The sequence below is a fragment of the Dermacentor variabilis genome, chromosome 2, assembly GCF_050947875.1.
Source record: "Dermacentor variabilis isolate Ectoservices chromosome 2, ASM5094787v1, whole genome shotgun sequence".
In the NCBI taxonomy this organism is placed as follows: domain Eukaryota; kingdom Metazoa; phylum Arthropoda; class Arachnida; order Ixodida; family Ixodidae; genus Dermacentor; species Dermacentor variabilis.
Window position 1 is genome coordinate 62,380,322 of NC_134569.1, and position 8,993 is coordinate 62,389,314.

Here is an 8,993-nt window from a genome sequence, read left to right on the forward strand (position 1 = left end):
TAAGTATCTTCGCATTAGCGTCTATCAATGGTCCTGAATAGGTTAAATGATTTTTTTAGATAAGTTTTTGTGCACTTCGGCAACGTTTTCGGCGCGTCAAGGTGATGAAACGACGGTATAAGGCGTTCTTTCGTGTCCTGGAATAAGCGAACGATTATCCGGCGCATAGCTGTATGCTTGTGAAATACGGACGCGCCATACAAAAATCGCGCTTAGTATATACTTGGAAGTATAGGTGGCAGCATGAAACTGTGAGCAGTACTCACACAGTCGCCCTTCTCGCTGGGGCCGAATATATACTTATGTTACAATCGAGCGGTCGCTTTCGAGCACCTTATAAAGCACACTCGCGGTGGGGTGTACATTCGGCTGGATGGAAAAACGAAATCGAGCTCTCGGAACACTTTCGCCTGCTTTACTTTCGGGGTGCCGCTCTCTAGCTCAGAGCGCTAGGAGGCGCCTCCATCTTCAACCATCTATTTTTCACCACCCCATTTCAAAAAGTAGGTCAATAAACCATCATCATCATCATCATCATCATCATCATCATCATCATCATCATCATCATGCGAGCGCGATCGAGATCAGACAGAAACTTCGATCACGTCTATAGCTATTCCGATTGCTCTGGGAGTGGATAACACATTCGGCCGGGGCAGCCTTTCTCTGGCGCAAATTTCGAGAGGACTCCGCATCGCTGAAAACCGAGTTGGATAGGAACCAGTGGAACGCAGGCTACTATTGCAGGATCCTTCGCTTTTGGCTAAACCCAATAATTACAATTTTTTGGCACCCCGAATGAGTTTCCTTAAAGTCGGGTTAAACCCAATTTTCTCCGAAATTTGCACAAACAGGAATAATAAATGCAGGAGTTATAAAACTAACAAACGCTGCCTATCTTGAGTGAGCGAGCGGTCACGATATCTCAAATGATTGCATAATATTATGAATATATATGGAACATGGTATATGCCTCCTTTTCTCCAAACACTCAAATCAAAACCGCCATATATATATATATATATATATATATATATATATATATATATATATATATATATATATTCTGCGCTCGCCGGCCTTGAATGAACGAAAGCTTCTTGAACACAACAATCGCACATTGCGTCACATTTCCCGCATGTCTAGTACACGCCTACGGCGGTAATACGCTAGGAATCGAACGCAGCACTGACGTTTCTCTGCATTGCGAACAGTAACTGTGACGTTGGGGTAAAGTTTATTCAACTATATTATACGTACAAGGAAGGATGGTCGTTTCGGGTGGTTGGTTCTCGATCAATTTTGTTGCAAGAATGTATGACGGGGACAATTAATTAACTAATTGACATTATTTTTCTAATTAGTACTTTCAGAGTAACTTAAGCAGCGGCAGAGTATTTCCACCTCACTGCAGAGTTCCTATGCGAAGACGACAGGTGTCTCGTGGTCATAGTTGTTAAACAAAAAATTTGTATTGTCTAAAAAAGAAAGACATCCCGTATATAGGATATTGTTATCGAGACCAGAAGGAAAGAAAGTGAGGCTGGGTACAATATGCACATAGTAGTGGCATAAACGACGTAATTATGTATGCATAAGTGTTTCACGCAGCCAATAAGAGCATGCGAAGGTATACAGGTGCTGCGCGCTTTACATAGTGTGTGTCAGTGCTGCGAAGACGCTTATATTTTTCATCGCTTTGGTTCGCAATCATAAGCTGGCATGTGCCGGGGCTCTTACATGCGAAAATTCGGGACATGTTCGTCAATTGCATGGTGCGTGCTCGCATCGCGACGATTTCTTTTTCTCTTGGCAACCATGACACTCATGACATTTCCTGGCTCTGCGCGGCTTAACTTAAGAATCAGCGTCACAGCTTAGGACACGTATAATTTAACGGACATTTATAGTCTATGTCTACCATCGCACATGTAGCATTTATTTAACTCCCCCTAAAATTATATGTTTTTGAATTTACTCACGCGAACCTCTGCGCACATTTGCGTACGCGCACGTGCGTGCACACTTGTTGCCTGAGCGCCTTGAGGCCTGATTTTTTTTTTCCTTCTCTTTTTCGTATGGGCATAATGTGGAAATGAGATAAAAACATACAGGCCTGTTTTAATGCCCACATTGTAAAGCATCTTGCGAAATGCGTCATCCGTTAGCCATCGCTCGCATATCGGTCAATTCTTAACAACGCTTGCACGCATGACTAGTGGAATGACTCAAGTGCCATCCTCAGTCTTGAGCTGTCAGTCATCTCCACAATGGGACGAACACCGGCGCCGACGCAAACGGAACAGGCGCATATTTGGATCGCCGCTCTTGGTTGGCAATCGCTAACCTGCAACGTGTGGGCGAGCCCACGTGAACGCGGTTGCCTATATAAAAATATTGCCGGCCGCACTGGTGCTGCCCTCTTAACTGTATTTTCTCTCCCATGGGCTTCAAATTTCGTACGTTGCAAGTAGCGCAGTTTCTTTTGTAGGAATGCACATTAATTCCCACTCTGAATTATTTTGCAAAGACTCGTATAGCACAAATAGAAGGAAATGTGGCATATTTAAACGAAACACAAATGAAAGGTCGGCCATTAATCAATTCAAGCGGCGTGGCATCTTCTTTGACACCACCACATGCCGACGGATTGATCAAAATTGATGGATAAAAAATCGTGAATTACTGAAAAATACAGACACAATGAAGCCCCAAATATAAGGGATAATAAGACAAATGAATATCGATGCTTGCGAAGATGCACGCTTGGCGCGCATTGCGTCAATCGTAACCTTCCTGGTTATTTTCTTCGCGCTTCCTCTTCTTTCACGAAGTGGCCGCTTTACATCACGCGCTCCGCGCGCACGGTGCCCCGGCATGCTTTTTGTAGAACCTCAGCGCGTGGTCAGCGCAGTGATCAAAATTTTGCATCGCCCTCTCTCCGGCACTGAACCCGAACCGAAGCGGCACTCGAAGCCATCGCGAGGGCCGGACAGAAGGTAAACTCAGCAGGAAGGCGTTCGTTCAGCATGGCGGAGATGGGCGACCCTCGGGCCGCTGTGTGCACCGAGTTCTTGCAGCGCCTCGCGGCACTCGAACCGACGCGAGACGAGCCCACGTTGGACGAGAACGACCGGTACGTGCCTAGCCCTCGCGAAGTCGAGCTCACAACGAGAGTCGTTGCCGAAGACTGCGTGGTAGCCCTCGGACCCCCGGAGCTGAGGCGACAGCTGTGCCTGACTGTAATACGAGAAAAAATGTCCTCGCTCGCCGTCATTGTAGGCCAGCGCATCGCCGAGGACGACTACTTCTTGGACTACCTGCGGATACTGCTGGCAGCCGACGTCCGCGTCGTGCCTTGCGCGTCGTCTTGGCCTCGAGAAGCGGACAAATGCGTGTGCTTGGTGGAACCCGACGTGCTGTGGTCCCTCCTTGCGAATGGCTTCGTCAACAGGGCCGACGTTAGCGTTCTAGTCCTGCGCGACTTCGAGCACTACTTGGATCCTGGTCACGCCTACCGCAAGATCGTGCCGTGCTTCCAGAAAGTTTCTGGACAGAACAGGAGTTCTTCCGGAACGTGGCTGTTAGCACTCGCCGATGAACTGCAGGTCTGCAGTCTAGATGGCCTCGAAAGCGATTTGGAACGGCTGAGGACACCACTCAAGTTGACATGCTGTCTCGCGACGCCCGTGAGACCGCACGCCAAGGAGGCTGCCCTCGAGGTCTGCTTGCTCGAGATGGACTGGTCGGCGCAAGTCGGCAGCATTGTGTCCAGCTCTGACGACCCGGAAGTGCAAGAAGTGGGCGCGACTCTGCGTGAGCGAGGCATCGTGGCGGCTTGCTGCTTAGCCAAGAAGATGGACGTAGCCAATCCTCGGGCAGAGCTGCAAGAATTTTTGGCGCAGTGCCAGAAACTCATGACCAAGCTGAAGCGTGACGCTCTTCTGGACAACGCCCATGGCAAGACGCTGGCCCTCACGTCCACCGTGGCTTCTCAACGGGATCTGAGGCGGTGGCTCCTAAGCCGGCAATCGGTGGAGGTTGCCGAAGAGCTTGAAGACGTGGATATCATGCCAATGTTTGTCTTCGTGGCGACAACGGCAGACATACCGACGTTGCGGCACTACAAGTGGGACGTCGTAGTTTTTTGCGACCTGCCTTTCGGAGTCTACTGCGACGCCTTGCTGGAAACGGCAAACCGTGCGGTTGCCCTGACTACAGAACCTCACTGGAAGAAATGGAAGGAAGCCTTGGACTTGCACGACGACTTGGACAGGCTTGTTCTGCGCGTGAACCAGTCATAAAGTAAGCGGTTCTCAAGAAAAAAGAAGTTCGCATTGTCTGAGCTATGTGTTGTTGCATGTCTAATTTCAATTGTAGGAGCGCGCTTGCCACCGTGCCATCTGTTCGCCCAGCCGATGAGTATTCAGTCCTTCACAGTTGTTTTGTTTCATCTCGCACTGCACTATGGCACGCATATTTAGGCAGAAGCCAAGATGATCGAATCCAGACATTGAAAAAAGGTGTTTGAAATAATATCGGGCTACTCTTGATTCTAAGGAAAAAGGATACCATTTATTTGACGCGTAACAACTGGATCGTGTAACTTTGCGGACACGAAAAAATAAACGAATTCGGTAGCTCAGATGCTGTATTGTGCAGTAGGTAAAGGCCGCAACAACTGGATCACTTTTATTTCCGAGTACCATGTACATTCAGTAGTCATCGCATGATTGAGCACGCTCCGAGAGAATCGAAGCAGCTCTCCCATTTTGAGGCGCGCTTCACACAGAGTTGCAAAGCGCGTCGCTTGTAAGACGAGGTGGCCGAGAGGTTAAGGCGATGGACTGCTAATCCATTGGGCTCTGCCCGCGTGGGTTCGAATCCCATCTTCGTCGGTAACTTTTTTTTCCTCGATATGTCACCATTTACTTTTTTTTTTTAAACGAGCACTTGCAGAGGTTAGAACGGAAGTTGTATGCGATAACGAATTCGTTTTTGTTTTTGAAGGGGTGGGCAAATGTTTAATGTTTCGAATGCAAGAAATAGTAGATAGTTTTAAAATACTTGGCGTTATTTTCTCACAAAATATGCTTTGGGACATGCACATAGAATCGGTATTGGGCAAATTATCTCGTGTAGTTGGCATGATGGTGCGGCTGAGACCTCTTTTACCTTACAGAATCAAGGTTCTTATTTATAACACCCTATTTCTTTCTACACTTTATTATTGTCTGCTCGTGTGGGGTACCACATCACATGCGAATCTAGAAAAGATACGTATACTTCAGGAAAAATTTTTGCGAGTACTATTTAACCTGCGTTACAATGCCCACACATCAGACTTGTTTCAGATAGCAAATGTAATATCCGTTTTTAACCTTTATAATTACAAGCTAAGTCAAGCTTTCATACGGGAGGTAAAAGAGAACTTAGTTTCTTCATGAGTTATCTAATCTCACCAGGAACACACATTCTTACATCACAAGGTGTACTGGGCAAATTATCTCGTGTAGTTGGCATGATGGTGCGGCTGAGACCTCTTTTACCTTACAGAATCAAGGTTCTTATTTATAACACCCTATTTCTTTCTACACTTTATTATTGTCTGCTCGTGTGGGGTACCACATCACATGCGAATCTAGAAAAGATACGTATACTTCAGGAAAAATTTTTGCGAGTACTATTTAACCTGCGTTACAATGCCCACACATCAGACTTGTTTCAGATAGCAAATGTAATATCCGTTTTTAACCTTTATAATTACAAGCTAAGTCAAGCTTTCATACGGGAGGTAAAAGAGAACTTAGTTTCTTCATGAGTTATCTAATCTCACCAGGAACACACATTCTTACATCACAAGGTGTACGGAACAGTGGAAGGTGGTCACTCCGCGTGCCAATTATTCTACACAAAAGATATCATACACACTACCAACACTTTTAAATTTGTTTCTGAAATCAGGTCTTGATGTTTATGTAACTGGTGTACGAGCTTTACGTGAACATTTTGTCACTCAATCTTTCTTAAATAATTCAAGAGCTTTCTTCAGATAAGTTGTGTTTTTTGCGTTTATATTTGTGCATATTTCACATATAGTCAATAGCTATGTATATATATGTCTCCTGTTCAATCGCTGTTTGCCTTGTAAAGGAGGCTGCGGGCTCTAGTCAAGTCGCTTGCCCAAAGCGACTTTTACCCGCCGTCTCCTCCATCACTGATGGAAATAAAGAAGTTATTATTATTATTATTATTATTATTATTATTATTATTATTATTATTATTATTATTATTATTATTATTATTATTATTATTATTATTATTATTATCACCAAGCACTAACTATTCGTGTTAGTATGTAAAAGGTGCTATTGATATTTTCGAGTTTTCGAAACTAACAAAATATTTCGAAACTACAACAATGTTAAAAACTTGTTACTGTTCTCAGTCTGGTAAACAAGTGCCGCAAATCACCAGAACTGAGACAACGACAAAAGTTTTTGAAGGAATGCAGGAACAAACTGCGTAATCTAAGCTTTAATGCGCTTGCCCTGTGTCTACCCTTTTCTCTCGTGGAGTAACTGTTGGTTTCTTTCGTTTTCGATCTTTCATCGTGTCTTTTTACATGTGTCCATGGCACACAAGTCCTTCAGAAACTTTTTTAATGCGAAAGCCTTGTATGCCCCATGAAGCAGAAAATACGGCGAGCGTCCGGCGTTAACATCGGATGGCAAGGAAACCCACGTGACCAAGTGATGACGTCACGTTCCCGGCGCTGGACCTGCCGCGGCTCGCTGCGAAATCCCACCGTGAACAGCCACAGCGTCGGACGGACGCCGTGGCCGACACCCCAAAAAATTGACTTTGCCCAATTCTAAAATTTAGTTCACCCGCGTTCAAAACCAACCTGGCCCACTCCTAAAATTGACTTGACCCACCCCAAAATTGGCTTGGCCTATCCCCAAAATTGACCTTGAACATCCCCAAAATTGACTCGACCCATCCCCAAAATCGACTTGGCCCACCCCCAAAATTGACTTGGCCCAATTCGAAAAATGAGCTTGACCCACTTTCAGAACCAACCTGCTCCACCCCCAAAATTTACTTCGCCCAATTCGAAAAATGAGCTTGACCCACTTTCAAAACCGACCTGGCCCACCATGAAAATTGACTTTGCACAATTCGAACACATGACCAAGTGAAAAGTATCGCGCGGAAGAGTTATATTGCGTTCGCATTCAATGCACGTAAGAAGACTTAAGTGCCTCTGTAATTTTTGTTTCTTCTTTTTCCTTTTCCGCAACTACCGACCCCCCCCCCCCTTCTTTTTTTTCGGCAACCACTGATTTAGCGTTTTCGAAAAGCTAGACATACAGCATCCATTCTTTCTTGGCAAGCTTGTTTGCATGATGACATAAACTTGAAAGCGAGTTCGGTTTTAATTACAATTAGCAACATTGTATTTGAAACTGATATTTGTCCTTGATAGTTAGCTGCCTCTTCTTCACTAGTCACTACAGGCCTGGTACCTAATTATACCGAAATAATTTTTCCTGCTGTAAATGTATGCATCTACGTTCGACTATTCGATATTCCATTCGTATTCGAAAAAAACTGATATTCGCCCACCTCTATTAGAAATCACTTGCCACATGCCAGCGCTGGGTACAAATAATGTATATTGTTAATCATATATTAAATCAGAATGAAGATACCACCGAAAAATGTCCTACAGATCCATGTAGAAGACAAGGATGCATAAGTTCCCTTCAATACAATTACACCTTGTTGCCATTTGGGCACGTTGATACATTATTTTAAATACGATTCTAGATATATTCTTGACGCCGGTATAAGCGACACCACGGTACATTGAAGGACTCTGCCGACGCCTAGAAGGAGATTGCAAATTTACTGACTACTTATCTTCATACCACGTTACGTTCGATTTTTCTGCCCTGTTCCCTCCATGCTAAGCTTTAGGTAATTTTCCTGGCACTATTACTTTGTTACAATTGTAAACGAAAACAACGCAGCTTAATTCTCCTGCAAACCAAAACCAGCTCAAGTCTCCAATACATTGCTTGGTTTAAGCGCACTGCTGGCTCTTTCGGAAGTGAATTTAGTATCCAGTAACTCAGATACAGGATGTAAAAGATGCGGTTGCTGATAAACATCTCCAGTGTCCACTTCAATTCAGACACAAGATACCCTAAAATGAACTTGACACACATCTAAAATGAGCGAACCTTCGATACTGTTCCAGCCTTGCCAGGAGCTGGTGCGTTGACTTGCAAGCCATCGGACATTATTATTAATTTTTCCCTCTACAAAGCTTTTATTGTTTCATATATATTCTGACACGTACCGTTATGCTAAATTTGTATGACCTGTACCTGGTTTTTTGTATACGCAGCATTATCCTGCCCGTCTAAACACACGGAGGCGTTGACCATAGTCAGTACTTGTTGTTCTCCAGTTCCACCTGCAGCATCTCCCAGAAGATTTATCCGCACCTGTTTACTTGCTGGAGAATCTTGCCGCGCTCCGAGCCATCACCTTTTCCCTGGTTCACAGATGCTTCTCGCGATGACCACATTGCAAAGGGGGTCCAAGAAAAGAAGTATGTTTTATGGGTTAAGTTCAAAAACCACCCGTGTGATTATCAAGCACAAGGGAAGCATTCCGGCAGTCACTGCTCGTTATGCACATTCAATAGAACGTTAGTGTATTCGCAGGTTCCTCGATGGACAGCGCGTGATCCCTTCACGTCTTACGACAGTCTTCTGATCAATCACGCACGTTCATCAGTGCACCGGAGAAAAGTGGTATACGTCTATATAGTTGGAAGGTCCTGCCGACTGTTCGGTCTGTTGTTTGGTTCTATTCTCGCTAGATACTTGAAAAGCAATGAATTAAACTCTGTACTGCACCAGTTCACGAAACTGGAAAAAAAAATATAAGCTCACACTGACCATTGTTTGGGATACTGT

At 44.7% G+C, this 8,993-nt stretch overlaps 1 non-coding gene across 1 annotated transcript; it reads left to right on the top strand.

Annotated features, from left to right (window-relative positions):
* Nucleotides 1–4,816: 4,816 nt before the first annotated feature.
* Nucleotides 4,817–4,898, top strand: TRNAS-GCU (transfer RNA serine (anticodon GCU)). The gene has a single exon. It is a non-coding gene; the product is annotated as a tRNA-Ser (tRNA).
* The last annotated feature ends 4,095 nt before the right edge of the window (nt 4,899–8,993 follow it).